Source organism: Spinacia oleracea, chromosome 2 (assembly GCF_020520425.1).
Source record: "Spinacia oleracea cultivar Varoflay chromosome 2, BTI_SOV_V1, whole genome shotgun sequence".
Lineage (NCBI taxonomy): Eukaryota > Viridiplantae > Streptophyta > Magnoliopsida > Caryophyllales > Amaranthaceae > Spinacia > Spinacia oleracea.
Window position 1 is genome coordinate 32,138,089 of NC_079488.1, and position 16,467 is coordinate 32,154,555.

At 33.7% G+C, this 16,467-nt stretch overlaps 1 long non-coding RNA gene across 1 annotated transcript; it reads right to left on the reverse strand.

The window, feature by feature from the left end:
* Positions 1 to 8,563: 8,563 nt before the first annotated feature.
* LOC110795413 (uncharacterized) lies at positions 8,564 to 11,721 on the reverse strand. The gene is made up of 2 exons (XR_002535272.2): positions 11,119 to 11,721; positions 8,564 to 8,849 (listed from the first exon to the last, which is right to left on the reverse strand). It is a non-coding gene; the product is annotated as an uncharacterized lncRNA (long non-coding RNA).
* Positions 11,722 to 16,467: the final 4,746 nt, after the last annotated feature.

The window sequence follows — 16,467 nt, forward strand, 5'->3', positions numbered from 1 at the left end:
GCGCGCGCCACGCCTAGCTGGGCCTGGCGAGGCTTTGGCGTGTGGTTTTGATGCGTATGGCTTGCTGGGCGACGGCCTGGCTTCGTGCTGGGCCTTCGTCTAGCAAGTCTCGTCCGATGTTAATTCGTACGATACGCTTCCGATTAAATTCCCGATTCCGGAATTCATTTTCGATACGAATTTCCGATTCCGGAATTAATTTCCGTTTCGAACAAATATTTAATATTTCCGTTTCCGGAATTATTTTCCTATTCCGATAATATTTCTGATTCTGACAATATTTTCGTTTCCGGCAATATTTCCGATTCCGGAAATATTTCCATTTCCGATAATATTTTCCGATACGTACCATGTTTCCGTTTCCGGCAACATCTACGACTTGGATAATATTTATATTTCCGATACGATCCATATTTCCGTTTCCAGCAATATCACCGTTTCTGGAGTATTCATTTACTTGCCTTTGACGATCTCAGCTCCCACTGAAACCAAGATCCGTCGATTCCGAATATCCATAGATGGAGTATTTAATGCCATTAAATACTTGATCCGTTTACGTACTATTTGTGTGACCCTACGGGTTCAGTCAAGAGTAAGCTGTGGATTAGTATCATTAATTCCACTTGAACTGAAGCGGCCTCTAGCTAGACATTCAACTCACTTGATCTCACTGAATTATTAACTTGTTAATTAATACTGAACCGCATTTATTAGACTTAACATTAAATGCATACTTGGACCAAGGGCATTATTTCCTTCACACACCGCTTTGGGCCTAGGGACAAATGTAGGCCTCTATAATTATCCTCCACTTTGATTGAGTTTGGGCAAGACGATAATCAAAGTATTGGTAGACGGAGTGCGTCTGGGAACTTAGTCTGATTAAGACTAATTGAGGCGAGGGTCTCACGAGCCCCCGAGTGATAACATCTGACTTAAGGGTAATAAGTTGGATACCAATAGTTCCCTCACGAGTCATTGGGAATCTACTGACCTGAACTAACTTCTCATAGAGTCATTGAAGACGTTCAGAAGATGAATGGAGTTTTTAGAAATACTTGACCTAATTTTTGATGACAAGATACGGTATTTCAAAAAATAGAATACAGAATAATGATCTTTTACTAATGGGGAAGGGATAGACCTCAAAACGGGAATGGGAATAAAGAAATTTTCTACTAATGAGGAATGAATAAACCTCTACTGGGAACGAGGATCGGGACCCCTATTGGGAACTAGGATTGGGACCTCTATTGGGAACGATGATTGGGACCTCTACTGGGAACGAGGATTGGGACCTGTACTGAGAACGAGGGTTGGGACCTCTACTGGGAACGAGGATTGAGACCTCTACTAGGAACGAGGATTGGGACTTCTACTGGGACGAGAATTGTGACCTCTACTAGGAACGAGGAACGGGTAAACCTCTATCTGGGAACGGGGATCGGGTAACCTCTAACTGGGAACTTCTTGGATTTTTTAAAATTCAGTAATTTTTTTTAGAAAACCGTTACCTAAAGTGGGGTACGGTTATTTCCCGAAAATATCGTTGCATGATAGTGGGCTTAACGAATAATTTAATATTTTCTGAAAATAATAAAATATTCTTTTGAAATACCGTTACATTTTCCGTAGGAAGGAAAATAGAGTGGAGTTTAACGGTTATTTGGCGTGCGAAGGGTGAAATGGCCCGACAGTTTTCTGAATGAGAACAGTTATGCCAGAATTTTATGGCGCGTGCTTTAGTTGCGCTTGAATTTTTCAGCGCGTGCATTTATGCGCGGGAAATTGTTGGCGCATGCATTCTTTACATATGGGAAACAACAATAGCTTCTTTTCCGTTTATATAAGGATTGAGGTATAACCAGCCGAATAAGATTGACATTTGGAGAGATCGAAGTTTACTGTGAAGCAACCAGCAGCGCCAGAATCTAAAAGCACTTTGATCAGGAGCGTTATTATTTTTTGGCGCCAGATGTGATTCATACTGAGTCATTAACAGCGGTTTAAAACTTTATCTTTGTCGTGATTAGGTGAGAACCTAACTGTAGCGCCAGAACTTTCTGACCCTGGCTTTGGTGTGCTGGAATATTAGTGGCACATGTGTGCCTAGCGTTAGAAATATCTAGCGTTGGTGTTTCACTTTGAATGTGACAACTAATATGCCATATCATAATAATTTACTTTAATTGAAATTGGTGATATTTTAGTCAAGTAGGTATGTCAAATGAAAAATTCAATTACTTAATATTCAGGTCAAATTAGCATATTAAGCGTATAAAATTATAATACGTAGTAGGACGAAAATCATATTAAATGTGTATATAACTGATTTATTTATTATGCATTCGCTTTATGAGTAGAAATATATCAGTTAAATATTTTATATAAAAAATGATGAAACAATCGTTATAGATAAATCTAATCTAGCTAGTTGTATAGTAAAGGCTAGTCAACTAATATATACCTAAAGCAAACATATAATGCTCAAAAGGACAGTGTCTACACTAAATTAAATGAGTATGTGGTCCTTATGGACAAATCTAATATATATATATATATATATATATATATATATATATATATATATATATATATATATATATATATATATATATATATATATATATATATATATATATATATATATATATATATATATATATATATATATATATATATATATATATATATATATATATATATATATATATATATATATATATATAGGAAGGTTCATGTGAGAACACCCCCTCTATGTGAGAACACAATCTTATGTGAGAATAAATCTGGGCCTTTGGATATTTTCTAATCTAACATCTCAAAATCAAGGGTTTAGTAATGGTATTTTTGTAAATTTATTGAACAATTACCCAGCCATTTTCCTCCTTCACGCTCACTGCTTCTCTAAAATCTACAGACCTCTATTTTCTCTCTCTTCATTGTGCCGCCATTAGAGGCTTAGAGCTTCAATTAAGGTTTGAGTACACTTTACTTTTGGCCTAATAGGCGCAATTTCACCCCAGATTCTCAAATATATTCACCACATTTCCAGATTTCGTGAGTTTAAAGGTATTATTTCATTTTTGTTTAATTTTTCAATTTTTATTTTCAGGATTATATGTGATTAATTTTGTGATTTTAGAACGATTTTGTTGAATTTGATTGTATTTTGGAACAATTATGTGTACTTTGATTCAATTTTGTTCATAAATTTTTGTTTTTTTATTTGAATTCGATCATATTTTGCTAAATCGTATTGAATCCGAACACGGATTTGCGAATTCATATAATTGTGCGACATTCGAAATCATGTTGTTCTTTGATTCGATTATGTAAATTGTTTGATTATTGTTGTGTTTTTCATGCTTTTTAATTTCACATTAATCATTATTCTATCTGTTTATGCTACGTAATTAGAAGTTTTCATAATCCACTATCGTTAATCGTTGGATCTGGTGCGTTTTCTGATTAATATGTTAATAGTTTAATGTTCTGGATAATTGTTCATTTTGTTCTGAATAATTGTTTTAAATGTTCTGAATAACTGATGTTTTTTATTTTTGAACTAAAATGAAACTGACAATGTTGATGTTTTGAATAATTGCTTATGATGTTCTGAATAATTGATCTTCTTGTTCTGCACTTTTATTCATATGTTCTATGTTATCATTATATATATGTTATGAACTGCTTTCTCACATTCTTTTGTATCAGTTATGCAAAGGACGCGAGGATCTTTGTTACCATGATATCTGAAATTTTCCGGAAAAAGTAAAGTGAACTTTATAACTTTTTATAACTTGATTTGAATATTTAGATTACCATTTTTATTTCTTCCATGATCTGAATAAATGTACATCATGTTCTGAAAAATATGCATGTTCTAAAAAATATACAACATGTTCTAAACTTTACACAACATGTTCTAGGAAACTTTGCATTGTGTTCTACACAATATGCTTAATGTTCTAAACAATATACATGATGTTCTAAAATATGTACAGAATATTCTAATTTATAGTAATTTTATTATTTTTTGTTTAGTTGTCTTGACACTAAATCCTTTTTATTTTTGTTATTTCAGGACTTCATCGAATATGTTTCTTCAAACAATACTCGATTTCAATATTTGTTGTGCAACTAGAATTGATGATTTTATTTGTTACATCTTTTTTTTTACTTTTGAAGAATTATGTAATGATGTACTCTTTGTTATATCATTTTTTATATCTTATTTTTAGTGTTACATCTTAATTACTATTCTGGATTAACACAGTGTTACGATTCAAATTGTTATATAAATTTATATGTTGTATTCTAAAGGTATTTTGTTTTGCTGACCATGTTCTAAAATTAAACACCTTTTGTTCTATATATTGTTGATCATGTTCTAAATTTTTACATATTTTGTTCTACATAGAAAATAGAATATAGTTTTTACTAATCTTTTGAACATAGTTGAGCTAGTAGATTTGCAAAGTATATGACTTCTTCTTTAATCGATTCATTAGCATGTCACATCAAAAGTAAATCGTGAAACTTTCAAACAGTTAAATCTTCAAGCAAATGAATGTATTACAAGTTGATCAAAACCATCCAAGATAGAAATTAATTCAACCATTGATGCTAAAAAATATGATCCCCTCAAATTTGATTCTCTGTTGCGCATTTACTTTGACTTTGAAATAAAATTATGTTCGAATTGTCATATAAATTTATATGTTTTATTCTAAGCGTGTTTTGGTTTTGTTGATCATGTTCTAAAATTAAACAGATTCTTTTCTACGTATTGTTGATCATGTTCTAAAATTTTCATCTTTTGTTCTACATAGAAGAATAGAATATACATTTTTTACAGATCTTTGAACATGGTTTAGCTAGTATAATTGTGAAGTACTTGACTTCTTTTTAATGGATTCATGAGCATATACATTACATGTTTATTCGTCAAATTAAACTTCAAACAAGGTTAAAACTTCAAGAAAATGAATTGAATCTATTACAATTTGATCAAAACCATCCAATATAAAAAATGTCGGTTTACTAATTTTACGAACTCAACATAAAGTATTTACAAGAAATTCAACATTTGATTTTACAAAGACATTATGATCCCGTTAAATTTGATTCTTTGTTGCCCATTTCCTTGACTTGGAAACCATAACACGATGCTCATCATTTTCCTTGTGCGTCAATATCTTACCACATTACTCAACCATCAATCTCTTCATTTTCTCAAACTGCAATGAATAAAATTTTGAATATTAGAAACAATAAAATAGCATATGTTCTACATTTACAAAGTAGATGTTCTGAATTCACAAAGTAGATGTTCTGAATGCACAAAGTGGATGTTCTGAATTCACAGAGTGGATGTGGTGAATTCACAAAGTGGATGTTGTGAATTCACAAAGTGGATGTTCTGAATTCACAAAGTGGATGTTCTGAATTCACAAAGTGTATATGTTCTACATTTACAAAGTAGATGTTCTGAATTCACAAAGTAGATGTTCTGAGTTCACAAAGTGGATGTTCTGAATTCCCAACCTAAATGGTCTGAATTCTAAAACATATGTTATGAGTTCCCAAACTAAATGTTTTGCATCCCTAAGCTAAATGTTCTGAATTCTCAAACTAAATGTTTTGAATTGACGCAAATACACATGAAAGATCGAGCACACACACATGCAAGTAACATACACAATAAGCGTAAATACAACCAACATAGATTGAAAACATCACAATCTCGTATGGGTACGTGGATAAGTATCATGCTTTGAAACGATTTAGTACAATTTATATTAGAAGAACCATATAAGGTTTATCATTAAATATAAAATAAACATACGTCGTCCTTTTTCAATCATTAATTAATATTGACATTGCTTTTCATTTCACCATTCATATTGTTTGTTCTGTTGTGCTCTATATTCTAAAAGTTAAAAAAAAAATCTCTAAGCATGTATTGTATTTATGTATATTTTAGGAACGCAACAAGCTATCAGAAAAAGAAATACTCCCAAATCCAAGGGTTATTGGTAAACAAACTATTAACAATAACCAAAACAATGTTGTACATAAGCTAACTAGAATAATTGTTAGACACAAGAAGCCAACAGTACAAGAGTTGATTTGATGTCACAAAGTCACACACAAGTTTTTAAATATGGTAAGTGTAGCCAGATAAGATCTAAAGTCTTCTAATATCTTCCATTTCTCAACACCTGAACCATCACTATCCCTAATTTTTGAGGTTTAAAAAAGTAACTTTCATGTTCTAAATATTACAAAATTTTGTTCTAAACAATGAAACTGTATGTTCTAAATTGTTAAACTTTCATGTTCTAAGGAATTGAGATTATAAAATATTACCCAATATTTTCAAGGATGTCCTTCAAAAGTGATTCTTCGACAATTGGGCTACCAATTCCCTCTGGCTCCGATGTTTTAGCGTGTTTAATCTCATTTCCTTCCTTTGAATATTCCCTATCTAAAAATTCAGAACATATAAGTATAATTTTTAGAACATCATGATTTTTTTCATATAATCAGGAAATATATTTTGAAAAATTCACAAATTAATTCAAAAATTAAAAAAATTAGAAGTTAATCACAGAAAAATTCAGAAAACATGAATAATTAATCACAAAAATTCAGAACAAACTGATTGTGATTTCAGAAAATAATCAGAAAAACTGAGAACAAACTGATTCCAAATTCAGATAAAATAAAACAACAAATACAACATCAAATAATACAATTTGAACATTCAACCAACTCAATTGCTTGCGATTTTTTTGTAGTTTTCAATTCAGAAGTAGTGTTTTCATCTTCATTCTTGCGCACTTCATCCTCACTTCGAATATGAACCTTTTTCCTTAAAATTAAAAATACAGAAAATTAACACAAATCAATGATTAAAACTTGTAGTATATTTCGTATTTTTTGTAGAAATTCTTACCTTTTTCTTATTCCATAGGTTCTTCACTTTGATTTGTAGCTAGCTTCTTTTTCTTTTGTCATCTTCAATTTTGAATTTCTAGGTTTTAATTCACGCAGTTTTTTAAGAATAAGAAGAATTATAGATGAAATCGGCAACAATTTGGTTTGAAGCAACAATATGCAGCTGTAATTGGCAAGAAAACGATGAGAAATCGGAGATGTTCAAGCTTCTATGGAGGTTTTGAGGAGAGAGGAATGGCAGTATTGTTGAGAGAGAGAGAGAAAGTGGTAGAAACTAATTTTGGAGAGAGAAAATAGCGTTTCATCATTAAATGGGAAGGTTGAATTACAATGTTTCCATTAGTTGTTTTAATCCTAGCTTTCCGACTGAATCTAATCCGTAGGATTAGATTCATTCTCATATATACTAGTATACTCACATAGGAACCTATTTTCACCGGATCCCTCCCCTATATATATATATATATATATATATATATATATATATATATATATATATATAAAGGGGAGTTTTTTGGAGAGATTTCAGAGTGCCACATAGGATTGCCATGTCATTAAGTGTAATTTAAAATAAATATTAGATAAAAATAAAAAATAACTTTGAGATAGTTTATAATCCATCTACAAATCTGAGTCCAACAAGCAAAAAGATAAAATTTTGTAAAATAAACAAAAAGATAAATTTTATAAAATAAACAAAAAGATAAAAATTTGCAAATAAACAAAAGATAATTAAAATTTATCAGATTTTCAATATACTTTTTTTTTTATGGTCTATATATAAACCAATGAATTTAATGGGGATTTCGAATTGCAATTATGCTAGAATCCCAAGACCAGGGGTTCCGTCAAAAAAAAAAAAAAGACCAGGGGTGACAAATATGTGACAAGAATAATACAAGATAAAAGTCATATAACCCATTCCCTACCTAATATTTAGTTTGGCGCATCAGATCCATGACTATGTCGCTGCTGCAGATGATTTTTCTTCCAATTTGTACTACTAATTCAGGCTGAATTGAGGGATAGTAATTAAAAGCATTGAATCAAGGGTTTTGTGTTTCTTCGAAGCTGTAGAATAATCAATTGATTCAAGATCAGATTCTGATAGCTATATGTCTATTTCGTTTTTCTTTCTATATTTTTGTTTATGTTTTTTTTTAATATTTTAATTTTTGTTCAAAGTAAGTTGAGTTAATATTACATTTATTTGTTCATAGTTCACTACTACATTAATGAGCAAATGCAACGGTAATTTCCGGTGCAATAGGCCCCAAAAACCGTTGCATTAGACCTAATGCAACGGCTCCTTACCGTTGCATACGCTGGCATTGCATAAGGGCTAATGCAACGGCTATAAGTACCTGATGCAACGGTGTGCCACTACTTTGGCTAACCTTTGCATTTGTTGTGTATCTGATGCAACGACAGTGTCACAACGGTTAAATGAGATATTTACGACGGATCTTACCTAATGCAACAGCTGGTACAATTGTACTCATTTGGACCTAATGCAACGGCTGGTACAATTATACTCATTTGGACCTAATGCAACGCTTATATTTTTTTATAAAGTAGAAATACATTAATAAAAATATTTTAAAAACGATAATGATATTCCATTGAGATTGGAAATGTACATACAATCTAACATTTCCCTTCAGTGGGTTTACAAAATGAATTGCTACTAAATTAGCTACGAAAGGAAGTTCCAACAGAGAAAAGGCCAAAAAACTAAGCCCAAGATATAATACTTCATACATTTTTGAGATTTACTATCATTTGCCATAAAACTCAAGTGAAGCCCGTCATCATTTTGTAATAGTTGTGAATTCCTCTATCTCCAAACCAACATGCCTCCATTGAATGCTTTCTCTACCTAGCTGCCAATCAAAATTGCAATATAATCAAATGATATTGTATTCTACTCCGTATTAATAACATGAAAATTACAAAGTTCATAAATAAAAAAACTAAGTTTACATATTTGGAATGAAATTAACACATTTCCATCATTAATCCTTGGACAAATAAACTGATAAGAAAATAAAAAATACCTTTTGTGGTAAAAGTGGATAAAATAAAGTTAATAGTTACATATCATTGAGGTGGTAGAATGATATTAAAAGCATTATAATTACATAAATAACACAACTCATTGAGGTTTTGTTATGAGTCAACTTTTTGATATCTATTCAAAGGGTAAAGTCATGGCACAAGCCTAAAAAAATATAAGCAACTCATAGCTCTTAAGTTGGAACCATGTAGATTCCTTCCCAAAGTCATGGTAACATGAATTTCCTCCATAGAAAAACAAATATATACATATATACTCCAATCCACATAAAAAGGCTTAAAATCTCATACCATGCATATCACATCTGTAACCAGCAAAAGCAACTGAAAGAATCCTATCTCTCTCTCTCTTCAGATATGTGTCTACCCTGAATTCCCTTGCACATTTATGATAAAATCCAGGAAGGAGATGCAAACACTAAATGTTATATATTAGTCAAAACGTGCAACGAGGAGAAAAAAAAACATCTATTTCAGCAACCTAACACCATGAACCTGTGAGAATAACCCATTTCAGCAACCTAACACCATGAACCTATGAGAATAACCCATTCCAGCAGCTCAATTGGAATACCAACTCCATATTTGCACACAAAATAAATTTTGCAACCCAATCATACAACAGAACTAGGCCAAGTTCATCCTTAATCGTAGTGCAAACACACTTAAAACGGCGAAGTAATGTCATTTCAGTTCAGAAATTCTAATGAACAAAAACTGAGATAAAGAATATACAATTAACCAACAGTTCAAGCACATAAGACTACCATCAAACTATTCTCATCATCCACACATCCCCATTTAGCTAATGAGCACTACGTTTAGAGTCAATCGAACGAAAGAGTATCAAATTTCTACCCCACTAAATGCCCTGTTCTAGCTCTAAATGCAAAAAAAAACTTTGAATACATAATTAGAATTCACAAATTCTTATTTACAAAGGGTGTACAATAAATATTGTACACCGGAGTAAAAGTTAACTCAAAATGTTTAAAAGTTAAGCTTATATATGTAAAAGTTATCTATTTATTAGTGATAATTTTTTTTCATTTTAGTAAAGCATATTTCTTCAAAACTACTAATAATGTATAAAATTAATCATTTAACCATTTCTATCAACTTTTTTTTTTACTATTATAAAAGTTAATAAAAAATAGGTTAAAGTTACAAAAAAATGGTTAAAAGTTATCTTGGTGTACAATAAATTTATTGTACACCTTGTGCGCGCAAGACCTTTTGATTATAATTTGCTTATAATAAACTTCTTGTTTACACTTATTATAGTAGGCATCCAAATCCCACATTTAGAAGCACTCTCCTGTATATACCTTGACATGCATCATAGAAAATATAGAATCATCATATTTTCCAATGAAGCATAACTATTTCTAAATAAATCATTTACAATCAGAATCATAATCAGAACCGAGAAAGTGAATGAGCAATCGAAAGACAACATTTCAAAATCTATTATACTCAATGTTCACTTTTACTCTATGCAATCAATAAAAACCACTAAAGTATGCAACTACTAGCTATTTTAACCTTAGCTGTATAAAAAATATGAAGATATATTTCTTCTTATATGCATAAAACTATCATTTTTCCAAGAAATTTTACTTGGATCTTTAATAAAAAAAACTAGTAATTATTTTGCTAGTGGGTATGGAAGAGTTGGTAGAAGAGAGGTGGTGTGAAAGGCCCATTTCTTCATTGAAACTCCAAAATTCAGAAGTGAAAACTCTACCATTTCAATTCCAACAATAAATTCAACTATTTAATCAGATTTTTCCCATTGTCAAAGATTGTAAGATTCAATTTCATATTTTTTGTATATCCACATCACTCTTCTCGCTCAAACCCTAAATTTTCATCAATCAAATCCAAATCTACTCTGATTTATAACAACAATTACATAAACCATTATGGACAAGATTTAAACTAAAATTTGAAAAATTGCCAAGAAACGAATTTAAATATGGGTACATAAGGAAGGAACTAGAACAATCTTCCTTAAAGATCTTCCTCAAAAAGAAAGAACTTGGCAAAAAGACCAAAAATGGCGAAACCACTTACCGACCGTGAAGCAACCACATCGAATACAACCAGAGATGAGGCTTGAACTTTCGGCTCCCTATTCCCCAACCAGATCTACTCCATCAAAAAAACAATAAAGAAGAAAAAATCGATGCAGAAGATTGAATTGGGGGTTTAGGTTTAGAGGAATGGGAAAGGAAATTAGGGTTTCTCTCTCCTTTTCTTTTTCTCTCTCTTCGGGAACTGGGTTTTGAAATAATTTGGGGAAAGTGTTTGGGTGGGCTAGGTTTAAGATCAATTAGTACGAGTGTGTGACAAGCTAACATAACCGTTGCATTAGCCTTATCAGATGGTAGCCGTTGCAGAGGTCGTTGCATTAGCCACTCTATTACAACGTTTCAGAAAAATTGGACTATACCGGTGCATTAGGCGCATCTATTACAACGGCTTTTGAAAAAATGTTGCATTAGTTGTGATTTACCCGTTGTATTTGGTTAAAAATGTAGTAGTGGTTAATGATTATTGTTCATTGTGTAGGATACTACGTAATGTTGGTCGGGAGTCGTGGCTAGAGACTCAAAGCGGAATGTGATATTTGCTAAACATCCAGAAGAATGTGTATCATGTTGCAACCAATTAATTATGCTTACTTTCTTAACAAGTTTAAAATTTTAGTACTAAGTACATGATAGTTCTCCATATATTAAACACATTTTTGTGTTGTATACCATCAAGGCTTAACTTATATGAGTAGTCTTTTAAATTTTACGGGTTTCAACCTTGAGAACTTAACTCGACAAAAATATTCTATTATTTTTTTTAATGGAATCCTATATGCAACAATTTATAGGTATTGTTGGGGTGTTAAAATGGGCCCACCATTTTAACCCAAAAGCCAATAAAATCCACTCAAGCCCAATATCCCTTACAAGGCCTCAAAGGCCCAACAAAGGCACTATATATACCCCTCAAAGGGCAAGGTAAAGAGGTGATTCTCTAACCCTAGAGAAGCCACCCTATTCTCTCTCCCCTAAACACCTCATTTTATACATCAATTGTACTGACTTGAGCGTCGGAGGCTCCGCCTCGGGGACCCCCCCTTTGGCCCGGAGTTCATCTTGCAGGCACCGTACGTGATCGGAACTCAAGACATCAAGGACGCTCCTTCCATCGTTTCAACCCCGGAACAATTTACATGCACCGTACGTGATCGGAACTCAAGACATCAAGGACGCTCCTTCCATCGTTTCAACCCCGGAACAATTTGGCGCCGTCTGTGGGGATCGAGAGCAATAACCCATGAAAATCTACATTTTCATACTATTATGTTCAACCGCAAAAATGGCCGGAAATCTGAAATAGCCGACCAAAAATTACTGTTTGTCAACAAATTACGTTATAATGGGTAGTGTGGTGACAAATAATGTTGCTACAAATTGTTGCTACAGATTGTTACTACATTTTGGTGGCCCAGTAGCCTCAAGGCCAAGTAAAGATGCTTTCCCACTCTCCCAGATCTGCAAACTCATTTTCAGAATAAAGAGGATTCATTTTGCTTGAGTACAGATTTTTGGAGCCAGTAACAGCTCACGCGTGAAAGTTATGAATTTGGAAATAAAGCAAGTTTCCACAACTCAGACTCAACTGAGCCCACAATCACCTTGCACGATTGGTAACAACAGCATACATTGGCATGATGGCACTACATCACTTCCGAAGGTAAAAATCCGAAGGATAAAACCGAGCCGAAGGTAAAAATCCGAAGGATAAAAACCGATCCGAAGGTAAAAATCCGAAGGATAAAACCGAGCCGAAGGTAAAAATCGAAGGATAAAACCGAGCCGAAGGTAAAAATCCGAAGGATAAAACCGAGCCGAAGGTAAAAATCCGAAGGATAAAACCGAGCCGAAGGTAAAAATCCGAAGGTAAAAATCCGAAGGATAAAACCGAGCCGAAGGTAAAAATCCGAAGGTAAAAAACCGAAGGTAAAATCCGAGCCGAGATTACAACTCGAACCGATGTTACAATCCGAGCCGATTTTAGAAGCACGTTCTTAAACAGATCTCCGGATTTGAAGAGCGAGGTTAAAAATCGCTCCGAGATTACAACTCGAATCGACGTTACAATCCGAGCTGAAGTAAAGAAACCGCTCCGAGATTACAACTCGAATCGATGTTACAATCCGAGCCGATTTTAGAAGCACGTTCTTAAACAGATCTCCGGATTTGAAGAGCGAGGTTAAAAATCGCTCCGAGATTACAACTCGAATCGACGTTACAATCCGAGCCGAAGGTAAAAAGCCGCTCAAAGATTACAACTCGAACCGATGTTACAATCCGAGCCGATTTTAGAAGCACGTTCTTAAACAGATCTCCGGATTTGAAGAGCGAGGTTAAAAATCGCTCCGGGATTACAACTCGAATCGACGTTACAATCCGAGCCGAGGTAAAGAAACCGCTCCGAGATTACAACTCGAATCGATGTTACAATCCGAGCCGATTTTAGAAGCACGTTCTTAAACAGATCTCCGGATTTGAAGAACGAGGTTAAAAATCGCTCAAAGATTACAACTCGAATCGATGTTACAATCCGAGCCGAAGGTAAAAAGCCGCTCCGAGATTACAACTCGAACCGATGTTACAATCCGAGCCGATTTTAGAAGCACGTTCTTAAACAGATCTCCGGATTTGAAGAGCGAGGTTAAAAATCGCTCCGAGATTACAACTTGAATCGACGTTACAATCCGAGCCGAGGTAAAGAAACCGCTCCAAGATTACAACTCGAACCGATGTTACAATTCGAGCCGATTTTAGAAGCACGTTCTTAAACAGATCTCCGGATTTGAAGAACGAGGTTAAAAATCGCTCAAAGATTACAACTCGAATCGATGTTACAATCCGAGCCGAAGGTAAAAAGCCGCTCCGAGATTACAACTCGAACCGATGTTACAATCCGAGCCGATTTTAGAAGCACGTTCTTAAACAGATCTCCGGATTTGAAGAGCGAGGTTAAAAATCGCTCCGAGATTACAACTCGAATCGATGTTACAGTCCGAGCTGAAGGTAAAATCCGAAGGTAAAAATCCGAAGGATAAAACCGAGCCGAAGGTAAAAATCCGAAGGACAAAACCGAGCCGAAGGTAAAAATCCGAAGGATAAAACCGAGCTGAAGGATAAAATCGAGCCGAAGGTAAAAATCCGAAGGATAAAACCGAGCCGAAGGTAAAAATCCGAAGGATAAAACCGAGCCGAAGGTAAAAATCCGAAGGACAAAACCGAGCCGAAGGTAAAAATCCGAAGGATAAAACCGAGGCGAAGGTAAAAATCCGAAGGACAAAACCGAGCCGAAGGTAAAAATCCGAAGGACAAAAATCCGAAGGTAAAATCCGAGCCGAGATTACAACTCGAACCGATGTTACAATCCGAGCCGAGGTTAAAATTCTGAGCTGAAATCGACTTTCACTTGGAAGTGATCAAAATCAAAACCCAACCCATTTTTCAAATAGAATTGGGTCTGGGGGGCATTTGTTGGGGTGTTAAAATGGGCCCACCATTTTAACCCAAAAGCCAATAAAATCCACTCAAGCCCAATATCCCTTACAAGGCCTCAAAGGCCCAACAAAGGCACTATATATACCCCTCAAAGGGCAAGGTAAAGAGGTGATTCTCTAACCCTAGAGAAGCCACCCTACTCTCTCTCCCCTAAACACCTCATTTTATACATCAATTGTACTGACTTGAGCGTCGGAGGCTCCGCCTCGGGGACCCCCCCTTTGGCCCGGAGTTCATCTTGCAGGCACCGTACGTGATCGGAACTCAAGACATCAAGGACGCTCCTTCCATCGTTTCAACCCCGGAACAGGTATGATTAATTTTATATTTATCTTTTGCATAAAAAATTTAGTATCATCCAATTACAAAAATTATAGGATACAAGTTTCACGAAATCGTATAAAGTATTTGTTTTTTTGTTGTTGTTGAAGAAGGGAGGCAAAGACATTTGTGGTTAAACAGTTGGCATCAAAAAAATTCAAAGAAAATGCAAAAATATAAAGATTGAATCATGTTGTAAATTTAATTAGATGTTGTAAATTGTTGTTGAATATATAAAAGAAACAATCATTGCTCGTATCATTTGAAATGCATATTTTCTAAATACAAACCATATGATCGAATAATATTGGGTTTCACATCGGCCAATAAAAAAAATAGAGCAAACGGCATAATATACATGGAGTATATAGATTAGTGAGGATCAATTTATTCAACATTTGATTTTATTAATTGGGTGCTAAATTTTAAATTATAATCTATACTAATATATTAATAGGCGTTGAGAAAAATGTCTATGTGTCACGTAGTACTCTTCCATTTGCGCCACATCATTCACTCATCAAATGATATGTCATATGATGGACAACCAAAAATCAATACATACAATGAGATTCGAACTCAAGACCTCAAGTGTAGATAATAACTCTAATTACCATCTTAACCAACAAACAATTGTGATTTATTTCTTCACATTAATTTATAAATGAATGCTAACATGAAATCTAAAATAACTAAATTTTTATGTGGCTTTTTATTTTTCTATTAACTATTTTGGGAAAAAAATAATAATTAAAGAATTAGAACAACCATGAATAAACATGATGTCATAAGTTTCATAAGCATCAATTACATAAATGTCTTGCATATCTGAGTTTGTGCTTATTAATTTGAATCACTTAGTTCCACTAGAAAACAAATTATACAAATTGTAAGATGACGTAATTGAATAATTATTTTCCATGAGAAACGACGTAACGTGTTTGTGTAGTTGACGAACTTGATGGATGTTTTACATTTTATGGTATACACGTATGTTATCAAATGTTGTGCTCAAGAAAAATCTAAATTAATTTTAACTATTTAATGTAGCAATCGGGGCATCGCCCGAGCCACACACTAGTTGTTTGATGAAAATCCGGAATTATCATATTTAGTAATTCGGAATTTTTAATAAAATTAAACCCGTGTATTGCACGGACTTCAAAACTAGTATTAATGTAAACCCTTAAATCTACCCTCGCTTGAATGAATATTTTGTTGTCCTTGATTAATGTAAACCCTTGAATGAATATTTTGTTGTCATCCTTGATGATGTTTACCCGCCACATTCCCCATCCCTGCCTATTCGAAGCGGATGCGAGACAGGCCTCCATAAAACTCTAGAGACTAGAGCATGTTACATGCATCCGGGTATACGGTACTCCCTCTCACTCTTTTTTCCTTACATATGAGGAGAAAATTATACGGATCGCCAATAGACACAAAAATATCCTTAGATGACGCTCGAATACATCTAATAATTTTCAATGAAACTCGTCCCCTAACATCCCTGGGA